Source organism: Camellia sinensis, chromosome 2, assembly GCF_055761805.1.
Source record: "Camellia sinensis isolate YWXY chromosome 2, ASM5576180v1, whole genome shotgun sequence".
Taxonomy (NCBI): domain Eukaryota; kingdom Viridiplantae; phylum Streptophyta; class Magnoliopsida; order Ericales; family Theaceae; genus Camellia; species Camellia sinensis.
In genome coordinates, this window is record NC_138962.1 from 117,258,596 (window position 1) to 117,273,402 (window position 14,807).

The following is a 14,807-nucleotide window of genomic DNA, read 5'->3' on the forward strand; positions in this document are numbered from 1 at the left end:
TACTCGGAAGATTTTCTCATTGTTTCAACATGAAATCAGGAAAGAGGGTAAATTGTTTGTGATGGAAAGAGTTCAGCTTGAGGATCATCGCACCTACCGTTTTGGTGAGTACAAGGCACCAACATGCACGTGGACGGTTGAGTATTTTCCAGCTAATATCACAATGAAATGTTGTTGCTTGAAGTTTGAGTCGTTTGGCATCCCTTGCTGCCACATGATTGCTGTTATGAAATCTGAACAATTAATGTGTATTCCACCGAGTTGTGTCTTGCAGAGATGGACAAGACGTGGTAGGTCAAAGTGTCAACAACCAAGTCTTGCCCAAATTTGTAGCACCCTAACACAAACAGCTCGGTTTGGTATACTCAGCTCCTGTTTTAGTGAAATGTCATATTATGCCTCACATGCGGACAAAGATTTTGAAGAGGCAAGGGAAATAGCTTTCCAGCTGACATCGCAGATGAAAAAACGTTGGGCAAGGAGAAAAGAAGGTGACGCTGAGGCTGGGGACAAAAATATTGCACCCAAACTATATGGCGTTGGTGATTCGAATATAGTGAAGACCAAAGGGAACCCCGGAGGGACATCTTCTATGGGTAAACCTCCAAAACCAAGGCGGTGTGGGTATTGTAGGTATGGTACTTTCATTGTATGACCTTTTAATATCCTGTTACATGCATATGATTATTAAAATCGTTTATGCATTATTTGCTACTGTAGGAGCATCGGACACACGAAGCGGACGTGTAAAAAATTGGCTTCAAGTAGCCACAGAGAGGGTAGCAACTCAGACAGTGAACCATTCATGAACACAGAGTTGGATCCCCACACGGATGATATCGATGAATTGCCAATTTGTCCAAATGATCCACTGTAGTTGACTTTCATGATGAGGATTACAGTGATCGAAACATTGTTTTTACAAGGAGACATTAGTGGCTAGTAGTTATGTTTTGTTAATGTCTTAGTTGTTTTAATCTTAGGCATTCTTAATAAATTTCATAGTTTGGAGAATAATTTTGAAAATAAAGGTGAAAACATTCAAAATTTGTTTGATTGCTAATAAAATAGGGAGTTGCTCATGCCATTACTTTACAAACAATCATTGTTAATAATACCGAACTGTCTCTATTTCTCTTTTGTAGATTTTTTTAATTGTCTGTTTGCTTGGTAAGAAATGGTGGACATTGCTGTTAGGTGACACATAACTATGCTTATAGTGGAATGGTATGGTATCGATGTGTAGGTATAATAAGAGATGATGGAGATGTGCATTGTCAAAATATAAACAACTTCATCACCCAACAAAAAATTTAGTAACCTGAACCCAAGTTGTCATTCAAACAATAGCGTAGCATTAAACCAACTTTGCAAATGTACTTCCTTAAAACTAAAAGCATCTAAGAAAATTTTGGACTTGAGGCTGTTGATGCAGTCAAATTAGGACTTGAGCTTATTTGGCTATTTGCTCACACAAGAGATCCGAATCATGGAATAATCTTCATTTTGAAGCAGTCGAGAGTAAAAATTACAACTGCTTATAACAAGTGAGAGTACAGTAACTTGACTGTAATGATCCAAATCTATATGCAAGGCTACCTTCATTCACCCAGGTCATAGAAGATGCAGAATCCTCATTATGGGTAAAAATCAAAGGTGTTGAGCGGACTAATGAATCATGACAAATGTTGGATATTCTCATGTCTACACATGTGTTAGACACATTTGAAACTAACACAATTAAATTTTAGGTGTTTATTAAAAAGTGAATTGTGTTTGGAAGAATTTTCCTAAAACATTTTTCCAATTTAAGTACAAATTCAAAAATTGCCTATGTTTTAATATTTTGACTTGAGTGTTTCTTCCATTGAAATATTTGACTTAATATTTTTTAATATTTTTGACTTAATAAATTTCGTAGTTTGGAGATTAATTTGAAAAATAAAGGTGAATAAACTCTAAATTTGTTTGATTGTTGATAAAATAAAGACTTGCTCATGCCATTACTTTACAAACAATCACTGTTAATAATACCGAACTGTCTCTATTTTTCTTTTGTAGATTTTTTTAATTGTCTGTTTGCTTGGTAAGAAATGGTGGACATTGATGACTGAAATCAATAAGGTTTTAATATATTTGCATTTGTCATTGTATGATAAAAATTTGAATCTCTCCAATGACGTACATATGTTTTAATATGTTTGGATATTACGTAGGTAATTGAAGATGCCACGGAAAAAGACAACAAAAAAACCGAGTAAAGGAAAAGCGGAAGCTCCTCACGTTGACCTTGGTATTTTTGCTAAACGGGCTATTACGGTAGAGCGGGCTGTCAAGTTGAAGGAGTTAACTCATACTGATATTCCAGCAATTGTGGGCCACCTGCATATCCAAAACCTAATCGAACGGGAAGGGAAGGCTAATGTCAACTTGGTATGGGAATTCTTTGGTAGCATACAAAAGCCAACTGATACAGAGAACTTGATTCTGAAAACAAAACTGAGGGGGAAAGATGTGGTGTTTTCTGCGGATTGCATATCAAAATTCTTAGACATTCAGCGACCAACACATGATGACAAAACACAATATCCATACCTTCCTGGTGTTGACCTTCCTAATGAAGCCCAAATTGTTGATGATTTGTACATTGAAGGAGTCATACCACAAGACAAGTATCATGTAAAGTTCCTGAAGCCTGACCTTGCCGTTCTTCATCTTATCTTGTGGTACAATCTTGACCCAAGGGGGGTGAAATCCACTTTTGACCATGAACGAGCACTCATGTTGTATGCTGTCCATAATTTCAGCCCTCTAGATGTTCCAAAGATAATTTGGCAAGTTGTGGATTCTGTCGCAAAAGCTAACAATCCACATGCATCATTACCATTCGGCCTCCTCGTGACTGATATGCTACTTGAGCTTTGTGTACCGACTCGACCAGATGATGAATGGAAGGGGCAGATGAGCCACATAGGTCGTGGAACGTATGGGAAAACACAAGGGCAAAGTCGAAAGCACCGTGAAAGACAAGATCCTACTTCATTGGAGAGCATATCAACTCGTTTGTACGAGGCTGTGTCCATATTGAACCGGATGGAGTTGCAGCACAAGAAAGACATGAGGAAGGTCAAGTTAGAGCTAAAAAAAATGCGGAAAGCCTTTTGTGGTGAAGATTTTGAGAATTCAACTAGTTCTAATGATAGTGAGCAGGAATCTAATGGGTCCAACCATGATGACAGCCAACATATGGACACAGACAATGATGGTTGAACAAAGTTTGCAATGCCAATGATTTAGCTGACACTGTTACTTTTTTTTGCATACAGTGTTACTTTTTGGTGCAGAAAGTGTCAACTTTTTTTTACAAACAATGTTAATTTTTGTGCAACCAGTGGTGGTACTTTGATCATCCCATACTTTTGCGAACAGTGTTACTTTTTGTCCCATGTATTATGAAAAAAAAATTGAAACAATGTTAGGATTCATGGATGGCTTATGTGATGGACAACATTTGGATGGTTTATGTCAACAATATTATTTAGTATGATGCTTCGACATTTTTGATAGACATGTCCAATTAATTTTATTTTTTTTTGTTCAAATCCAACGATGTATGTATAGCTTGCTGAAATTTATGGATACCAATTGACTACACAGTTGATGGATTGTAAATGTAACAACCAAGATTAATGTGGTACAGTTAAATATCATAAATAGTTTCATCACCCCAATCATGAGGAACAATATAAATTCCATACAAATTGAAACCCAAAAAATAATATGGTTTTTCAATCGTCCACAAAATACTACCAAACTGGGTTACTTTAGTCATCCATGTTTCTTCAACCATCTAATATGTTCATAATTGTGAATCAGCATAGTGGCAAAAGTACGGTAAGGCGAATCAATCTTTTTCAAACAGCCATGTTTACAATCAAACTTTTTTTTTCCTTGTAGCCTTCCGGAGCCTAGAGTACCTGTTACAAAAGAAATTGCATTCAGTAAGTAATCAGCTGAGTTTATGAAGGGCATAAGTTGTTCATGGTTTGGGGACACACCTCTCTTTGTATTGTTCAAGCCTATTCATAACCTCAATGTAAATACGGTTGGACGAATCGTTCACTAGGTCAACTAGTAGCCTAAACCTTTCCAGTTTATCAAACTAAGGAAACAAAACAAAAAATTTTCCATCAACAATACCATCATATGACATTGTAATTGCAATAGTGTAATTATGTGGTTAACATTTAACAGTCACCTTGTGTACGCCGGTCGGCATAACAACACCTTGCATATACTTCATGACAAACATACCACAGTCGTAGCTTCATGACAACATACATATGAATGTCAAACTTGTGTGTAATGTTAATAAGAAAGCCAAAAATGAATAGCGAATGAAAAAATTTTAGAATACCTATCGGTTTTATGTTGGAGACAAGCGTCTTTCAACCTCTCTAATTCGAACTCCTTCACATTTGCAACATAAAGGTCTCCAAAATATTGTTGCAATAACAAATGCATTGTTTGAACCTATGCATGAATGTTGTAAGATAGATTGTGCTGATTGTTTTTTTTTCTTTAAAAAAATAAAATAAAATAAACGACTTACCAATTTCCTTGCCATTAATTCACGACGTTTGTCATTTGTGAGGCTGGGACTCGAGTCAAATATATAAGCCATGCGATGTGCCATATCTATGTTGACACAAAACCAATGTTCTTCATGGTCGTTCACCGGAATATATATCTGAGTGACAATAATAAAAAAAGGGTCATGCAACGTTGCCCAACCAGTTTAGAAAATTTATTAAAAAAAAATAGTGACGACGTTGATACCCTAAAAAACTTAATAAATAATAAAAATATTAGTAAAATGGAGGGGATATTTAAAATAATCCTGTAAAATGGAAGAATGCTTGACACATTACTTCTTGACAGGCATGAAGCTTCCCAGTGTATCGAGACTCCCCAAAATATTCGTCACATAGCTTTGCATGGTCCGCCCCATTGATAATATGTTGCTACAATTGATAATGCACAAGTATACATCAATAAGTATACATGAATAACCAAACATAAACACGACACACTAGACTACTCACCGATACATATGTGGGAAAGTACCACGTCCTATGACACTTATCGGGGAAGAGCCTCCTTTGTGCGTTTGTCAATTGTGCTACAACTAAATTAATAATCTGAAATACATGCATCAAATAATAATTTGAAACCTATATCCTTAAAAATGACTTCACATAGCAATATTGATGCATGAAATGAACACTTACGGAACCACAAATCCATGTTTTTGGTTGTAATGAGCACAAATCGAATCGGGTGGCAAATTCAACCGGCGTGTAAAACAACTCCATGACCACAATATCCTCACTGCATCATGTACAAATTGAAGATTTTCACTTATTGGTGATAGAGAGGAACATACAAACGCAATAAAATTACCTGCTTTCCAAATCCTTACCGAAACAATAAGCCTTAACAATTCGCTCCTCAGCAGATAAAGGACATGGCCTCACAATTTGTGTAGTCGATGACTTGTGAATTTAACCGAACACATAAACAATAAATTGTCATACTTCTTGCAGTGCATTAAAATAAGGGGATTGGAGATCAAGAACAATAATGAAATTAGTAATAACCTCAATGGCAGTAGCAGATGCTTCAAAATTGAGGCCAAGTAGTTTTCCAAGTAAGTTCAAACTCTAAAACAAATTACAACGAACAATAAATAATGAAAAATCCTAAAATATATTTATAGGAATAGCAACATTGTATAACACATATATTATGTACATGACTTACTTGATCAAACTTATCCTCCTTTGTATCGAGAGATGAATCTGATTCATCTAAATGAAGCTTTGTCTTGGTTGGTACTTTCTGAGTGGCTTTCCTTTTCTTACCAGCAATGGCTGTAAAAGGTGAATGTATGTCCACCCGCGCATCCGAATGTTGAGTGCAAGGACCGCCATATGGACCAATGGATGAACTAGATTCATCAATAAGTTGGAGTTTTGGGATTTTCTTTCTTCGATTGTTGTTCAATCTTACCTTGATTTTGTTCTTCGCTTGTTTGGTTTGCTCATGAAGATGGGCATCCAATTGCAAGTTGGATGGTGTGAGCGGAATTCTATTTTCCTCCATGTTCTCTAATGCTACCAGAACATTAGGTTTTGGCGGGAGTGTATTGTTCTCATGTTCAACTGTAGGTACAACCGTAGATTCAACCACAACATTAGGTTTTGGCACGAGTATAGGGCTGACATGTTCCACTATAGGTACAACTGTAGATTCTACCACAACTCCAGGTGCAACTATGCCAGGTTCACATTTACAATGGCCGTGCCCCGCTTCCTGTTGTTTTGACATTTGCAGTGGCTCACATTTTTCCATGACCTTCGGAATGGAAGAATTAGTTATTCCACTTTTAACAATAACAACTAGTTCTTCCAAAACACTTTTCCTGTCACAAACAGTCGTCTCAATTTTTGAAATCCGAATATCATTCATATTTTTCATTTCCTCACTTTGTACAAATGGTTGCATTTGCTCGTCAACAACAAAATTAACATCAACCTATTTATAGACACATCGTAAACAATTTAGTTTTCCATTTCAACATGAAAAATAACAAACAAAAACCAAACATAAAAGAAGGGATACGCTAAGGATGACCTCCTCATTCTGGTAACCTCCTGATTTTTGGAATAGTTTTAGTGTCGCCTTTATTTCTGCATCACCCCAATAAGCCAAGGAGGGGATCGAACGAGCACGACCAACATCACAACCACTAGGAGCAACACGATCAAAGTAAAACAACTCCATCACAAAAATGTATTAATTTAACATGTACTATGTAATGAAAAAGGCATTGAAGTCAAGTATTTATAACAAAACAATTTGTAATTGGTTAGAAGCATACCATTATAAGAAATAAGCATCCATTTGGTTGTGAGTGACTTTTCGAATTGTACTTACATAAACCACGAACAAAGAATTGAAGAGTGAACTTTGACCAATTATAATCCTTCATGCCATCCACATTCTGAATGAGGTGGATGAATGATTGTTTAACAACATCCTTTGTGGTTGGGCATAAGAAGGCACCTAATATGTATAGGGCAAATATCCTCATAAATTCCTCTCCAGCTCCCTCTGTTTTGGTCAAATACTCTCTCAAAGCATTCAGTTTGATAGGTCCTTGGACAACTCCAAGTTCTTCAAATAGCTTGGGAAATGCTTGTGAAGATTTTTTTAGTTCTATTGTTTTGCCTTCTGCAGGAATGCCCAATAACTTGTGAACGTCTAGTTCAGTAAGGAGGAGTCGCCGCCCATGAACGTTCAACGAACAAGTTTTGGGATCAAATTTCTGAACCAACCATTCGCAGAGGTCATGATCAAGCTTTGTACATCTGAGATTCAAGAGCCCCCCTAACCCACTACTAGTAACTGCATCACGTTGTTCCATGCTCAATCTTCTTATTATTTTAACAATTGATCTCAAGGCAATTCTTGTTTGGAAATGCCACTGAGAAAGAATATAGTGGGTATTAGAATAATTTAAGAAAGACACTTTAAATAATTTCAGAATAGTGTGTGAATAAATTTCTGTGAGAAATATGAAAATACAAACATGTTATTACAATGTGTGAAATATGTCATAATAAAACAATAAATTGTTGTTCTCTTTGTATTTCACCTTTCTTGGTTTTGTGGGAAGGGGACCTTCCAACTTGGCTTGCTTATCAACAGTCCACATGTCCATCTCTTTGTACTCCTTGTCTTCCTTCTGCCGGGTTCTCCATTCATGTCCTACATCCTTCTTCATCTACATTGCCTCAAAAGTAAATATAAGTGATGCAAGTAGAACATGAAAGACAAAGATAATATGAAATATGTAAACAGTATGTGGTAGGTAGGCAATGTGCAAACCGTGTCGGTAACTGTTATTTGTGCTTCTTGCATGCTTTTGTTTTCATCTTTGCTACAGGTTCAACCAAATGTATAATAAGGGCTAATATTTAAACCGAACATAAAACATGTATTTAAAATCATACATTGAATAGTGTGAAGAAATAATACTTGTAGAAGAAGAAAGCTGGTGTAAATCGTTTGTGTATGCAAGGTTTGTTGCTTCCTTCGCTCATTGTGTATTGTTGTATATTATCTACATAAGCAAAGGTGAAATAATCATATGAGACAAAATCAAGTTAGTAAATGCAAGAGAAGTATACACACCAAAAGACAAATAATAATAAACACAACCCCTTACTTATTTGAGAGATATATACTATGAATACAATAAAAGCAATGTACTGATTAGTTGTATTTAGTTGACGCAATAATACAAGCACACACTAGTTGTAGCTGATGACTTGATGGGGACTGTTACTACCGTCTCATGTTTTCTCTAATTTCATGTATTGAAGAACATGTACTCCTTAACATGTAGCAGACTGATGACTTAATAACAGAAAATCCAAGCACAAGCACACTGAGAGTTAAAATGTTGCACGTCATGTTCTATGGCACCAAATGCCAAAATTCTATTTTCTGTTTCATCTCAAAAAGGGAAAGAGAAGGATGAGGAGGAAATAGAGAGAAAAGAATAGGATTTAAAATTCCATTCTCCAAGTACAACCTTTTGGAATGCATCTTCAAAGTGATCATTTCCATCCCTCTCCATTTTGTAAGGGAAAATTAGTGAAAATCCCATGGCATTAACTTGTTCCCATGACTTCTTTGTTAATCTGTAAAGTCCCATTTTACAAATTGTTTGGAAGCTTAAATAGGTCCCATTTTATAAATTTCTGGAAGTTGGAATCACTGTCTTTGTATGTTAGGTATAACAAATTCATCATGGTACAATTGGACACCCAGAAAAAATAACAAAAAAAGAAAAAGTTGTTAAAGATTGGACTATTTACATCATCACATGACGACCAACGAGGGACGCAATGGATACCTTTTTTGCCTTGCTGACTTCGGTGAGTTGATTATGGTCAGAGTGGCATTTTGGATCAATGCTCATTTGAAGGGGTGTTCTTATTCAGTCCAGGATCTGCAACTTGCAGCAAATTAGGTCAAATAATGTTTAATGTACAGGTGGTGTTGCTGCTGGTTCAAGTTGCTGTGGCTAGATGCTGCTGTTGTTCTTCTCTGTTTTGGGCCATTTTGCTGATGCTAGTTGATACCAATTATATGTAGCTTAGGGGATTGCTGTGGGTAGCTTAGGGGACTGCTACGGCTGAGTTGTTTTGAGTCTCGGATGGGTACATGTAGCTTATTGAGGTCCTCTGTTGCGCTCATTTTTTAACTCCAAATCATTCTCTTCCAATTCAAGGATTGTACAAATTAATGACTATCATAAATGAAATTTAAAAAATAACTATTCCAGCGACAATGAGGTCTCAATTTCTGGTTTTGTTGTGCTATAAACTAGTCTCTCCCTTTGGAATTTTTTTTTTGGTTTTTGTGGTTTCACTAGTTCTTGAGTTGAGAGTTTGTAGTTATACTGTGATAGATTTGACAATATGGGGTAAGACTATAATCAATGACTATCCTAGCAGAAATTAGGCTTAGTTTGTTCCCTCTGTTTTCCCCTGTTTTTTTACTGCACAATCTGAAATTCCTTTCACTTGTCAATGACAGAGAAATTTAAAACTCTAACCTACCTATTATGGAGAAAAGTAAGAAAAGGATAGTAGAAGATTTTGAAGTTCAGAATTTTCTTATTTGAATGGGTATTGTATATGCAATATGAACAAAAACATGAGTATTTCATCATATATAACTCATCAAAAACAACTAAGTCTCCAAAAAAAACAGCAAACCCTAGACTCAAACAATATCAACAATAAAAAAAAAGAACATACCGTAGGTCTCCACAGCATGAAGGTGTTGGCTAGTAGTTGTGGTGGCAGCAGCAACAGCTCTATTGTGGGATCAAACAGTGGCTGATACAGACACAATTTCAGACTGGTGGGGTGAGGAATTTGAGACCAGCAACGTGAGAGAGAAGAATGACATGCCAAAACCCCAAAACATATGTTTCTGTGGGAGTTTTTGGGTGGCCAAATTAAGCATGTTTTGATTTTCTAGGAAGTTTCAATCTGTTTTTTTTGGAAATACGCACAGATTGTGTGGAGTTTTAAGAAGTCTTATATTATTTTTTTGGAAACAAAATATAACTATTTTAATGGAGGGGGAGTGTCTACAATCCACAATCTGGACTGGACCGTATTGTTTGAACTTTTTGTGGCCCAATTGATCCCGTTTTCATAATCAGAAATAAAAAATTTAGGTGTATTTTTTTTTTTTTTTTTAAATTAGGTCCCTAAAATGATCATAATCTTTTCAAGTTATCGCATTTGTCATTACAAAAAGTGATGATTTAATTTTAAAAACACCAATTTTGTACATTTTTTGGTGACCACCACAGATTGCTCTATCTTTTTGTGTTAATGAAATACACAACATTAATGGTTTGGATTCAAATTTAGAACCCGTGATGGGCCTCACAGGCCCAAACAGTACCCTCAGACCCAAATTATGGGGGGTTGAGGTAATCCACCTTTTAAAATTTGGTGAGGTCAAATAATTATGCAAATTTATTAATATTTTTTTATTTTCTATTTTCCACGGACTATTTTTTTTACAATTTTTTTTTATTGAAATTTCACTTTTTACAAAATATCATTTTTCTATCAAATTATAACTCAAATAAAATATTACTCCACCATCAATTACAGTCTATAATAAAATAAAAGTTGCTCATGTGGCACCCAAAATATCAATTAGTTCTCTGAATAAAATGAAGTTTGGAGGTCTAATTGATCTGTTATAGATAGTTTGGACGGTAAAATGAAATTTCAAATGTTATTTCCATGTCAGTAACTTTCATTGGATTACAAACATAACCTAACAGCGGGGGTAAAATTAATCCAAAATTAAATAAACTGTACAATTAATTTCACTAAAATAATACAGGTTAACTTAATTTTCAGTGATAGTATGAGAGGCAAAATGATATTTCTTTTTTTACCTTTATTGAAATTAGTAAATCTTCATATTAAATTATGTTAGCATATTTTGTAATAATAAATATTAATTATTATGATATTAATTACATCAACAATTTCTTCACAAATTAAGGCATGGTTTACATTTTGTAAAATGGTAAATTACACCGTCACCTTGCTTACCTATGAATACTTTCTCACTTTGAACTTCAAACTATTATATTCTTATCACTCTGGTCCAAATTGTAAGAGATGTTATACTTTTGTGACAGAAAATGCGGCATGGGTAAAGTTGACCTACATTTGTTTTTCAAATGACCAAACTATTATATTCTTTTCACTTTGGTCCAAATTGTAACACATGTTATACTTTGGTGACGGAAAATGCGGGATGGGTCAAGTTGACCTTCATTTGTATGAAGACCTCCGCTATAGACCACCTGAACATGCAATCCTCCATCGTACAACACTTCCATTTACCGTTTGCCATGACCTATCTATTTTGAAGTGGGAAAACAAAGTTTTCTACGTTCTAAGAATGCTTAAGAACATTACCGCGGTCATATCAATAATTAAGATTACTCTATCATAGTCCAAGAGTAATGACTACTTAGAATTCATTCATACCATGAGAATAAGAACCAATGACTTTCTTCTACTTAAATTGAAAATTTGATGATTGGTTAATAAAGTTTATGAATGTTCCGAGTTTGAATTGTTCTTGTGACAATTGACCCGGGATCCTTGACGGGAATGCGAATATTGTATGTGTGTTTTGTCAAAGTGAGGTCGAAACAGTGGAACATATTCTTCTTTTTGGCCCTTTTGTTTGGAGGCTTTGGTCTAACATTGTAAAATGGTGGGCTCTTCAGTGGGTTATTCCTGGTTCCGTCAATGGAGTGCTACGGTGGTGGTCTGGGTGTAGAATGAAAACGTTGGAAAAGAAAATTTGGGCAGTTATTCCTCTACCCATTCTCTGGTCCATCTGGACACACAGAAATGAGAGTGTGTTCCAGGGCATCCAACCGAATTCGGACGAGTTGTGTGATATTGTGAAGGTGAGAGTAGCAATGTGGATAAAGTCTTCTGAAATGGCTGTGGTGTTATCTGTTACTGATCTTGTGTATAATATGCAACAAATGCAGTACTGCATCAAGAATGGAGGCTGAATCTGCTACTATCTATGCTCTGCTGTTGGACTGCAATGTTGTGCTACTGCTGGTCTGGTTTAGCTACTGCTGGTCTGGTTGTGCTACTGCAATGGTGATCTGTGTCAACTACTGGCTGCAAGTGGGCTGTCTAAGGTAGAATCTGGCTGCAACCACTGGGCTGGGCTGGTGGTTTGCTAAGGTGAGCTTGCTGGTAGGCTGCAAGTCAAGTCATGTGTCTCATCTGATCCAATCTGCTGTGGTTCTGCCTGTGGGGTGTTTTGTGTGTTTGAATCTGTTGGTCTGATGGTGGATGGCTGGTGATCTGCTGGGTAGATGATCTGTTACAATGCCAAGCTAGAATCTGGCTGCAAGTTCTGGGCTGGGCTGCTGGTATGCTAAGGTGAGCTTGCTGTTAGGCTGCAAGTCCAGTCCTGTGTGTGATCTGATCCAATCTGCTGGGGTTCTGCTGGTATGGTTGTGTTAAGACTGTGGGTGCAATTGGTGCTTTGATGTCTGTTATGCTGCTTGCAGTCATGCTTAGGCTAATCTGCTAGTCTCATGGTGGATGACTGCAAGTTATGGGATTGGGATGCTAGTATGCTAAGGTGAGCTTGCTGCTAGGCTGTTACTCAAGTCCTGTGTGTGATTGAACTTGTTGGTCTGATGGTGAAGGGCTGGTGGACTGCTGGGTAGAATCTGGCTGCAAGTTTATGGGTTGGGCTGCCAGTTTTGCTAAGGTGAGGTTGCTGCTAGGCTGCCAGTATGGGTAGAATCTGTTAGTACTGCTTCTGGCTGAGACCCAGATGAAGCTGGTATGGCCGTGTATTGTTGATCTGCTCTGTTGTAATGATCAAAGCCACAACTGATCTGTTCTGTCTTGCTGACCTGCTACCAAGGCCACAACTGATCTGATCTGCTCTGTCCCTAAGTGGAATGATCTGTGTTGTTTGTTTTGTTTCTTTTTTTCTTTTTTGTTTTTTGTTTTGCTCTGCATGTTGGTTACTCACCAACTTCGAGCTCAGTTTCTATTTATTTTTATTTTCAGTAAGTACTCCGAGCTCAGATTGTTATTAGCACTTGTGTGGGTTCTCTCATCCACTAAGGTCGTAAAGTTATAGTTTAGTTGAATCTGTAAATATTTCTTTTAAACCAAAAAAGGAAAATTTCTTCATGCACAATCACTTGATATAGATGGGACTACATCTGGTATTAAAGAAAATTGAATCAAGAAGGAAACTTATACCACTCTTGCATATACTGTACAACAGGTGGTTAGGAGAATATTGAATTTCCATTGCAGCAGAATTGGACTTTGGTGGTACTTTATTATGAACTTCTGGAATCTACTTTCTTTTCTCACTAGTGGTTACTACTCACTCCCCTTTCCATCCCATTTAATATACCAACCCATAGACATGCAAACCTCATTAAATTAGATATTATTTCCTAATTTTACTAAATATTTTTTTTCTTTGCATCTAAGACCACTATAAAGAATGAAGTGAAATGACCAAGGAAATGTGCAGTTGTAGCTGATTTCTATCGTTGATGGATTAAGTGCATGTTGTATTGTCTACAATCTGCCCTGCTTAAATGTGCAAATACTTGTAGAAGCTTTTCTTTTTCCTTTTTTTTTTTAAATACAAAATAATAGCTAATTAATTTGACTGTGTTATATGGCATATAGCATGCATAACTGTCCCCTTGTAATCGTTGATTCTATTTTTTCCAGGTGTATTCTTTGACACTTAAGGGGAGTATTATGAACATTTGAGAGAGTTCCACCAACATCTTCCTTCATTGTTGAAACCTGGTGGGATCTACTCATTTTTTAATGGCCTTCGTGGAGGTAATGCCTTTTTTCATGTTGTTTAATGTCAGTTGTTTTTTCTAGTTTTCCTTGATCTTCAACATGTTTAATCAGTGGACAAGCCAGTACGTTTTACTAATCATATTTCAAGTTTAGATGGTTAGGAAAGTTATGGGAAATTATCTTTGAGAGATCTTGTGCTCTCTTATGGCTGTTTTCTAGTGTATGACCTTGTGAGTGTATGCTCTGAAGGTAACTGAAACTTGGTTTCATTATATTCACTTTATTAGATCAAGACCAAAGAATGAGTTTAGCATGTAGTGTTTGTTTGTGTATCAATTCTTGCGCATTCTATATACATGCTCTGAAGTTTTCTAGCTTCTGAGCAGTGGAATCAAATTTAACAAAGTGTGTGCTTTGGTTTGTTTGGATGCAATTCCATGGAAGAATAATGAGTTATAAATTTGACGTATTTCGTTTATTCATTTATTCTTAAACAGAGGATTTATTTACAACTTGACGTACTTTACCACTCATGATTCTGAGCTGTACCACTACAATGTTATCCACTGTTTTTATACAAGATATTGGTGCATGTTTTGGTAAATTTGTCTGATAGATGCTAGATTGTTCGCATAAGCTTCTGGATCGCATTGTAGGCTATATAATATATGATGGTTTGAACTTGCAAGATTAAATTTTTCTGGGTTGTTAGTTGAGGCTAATTTTATTTCTTGAGAATGTAAGGGATGAAATTCTGATTAAATGACAATGGAATGGGCATTTGGGAAATTGCTTGATGCC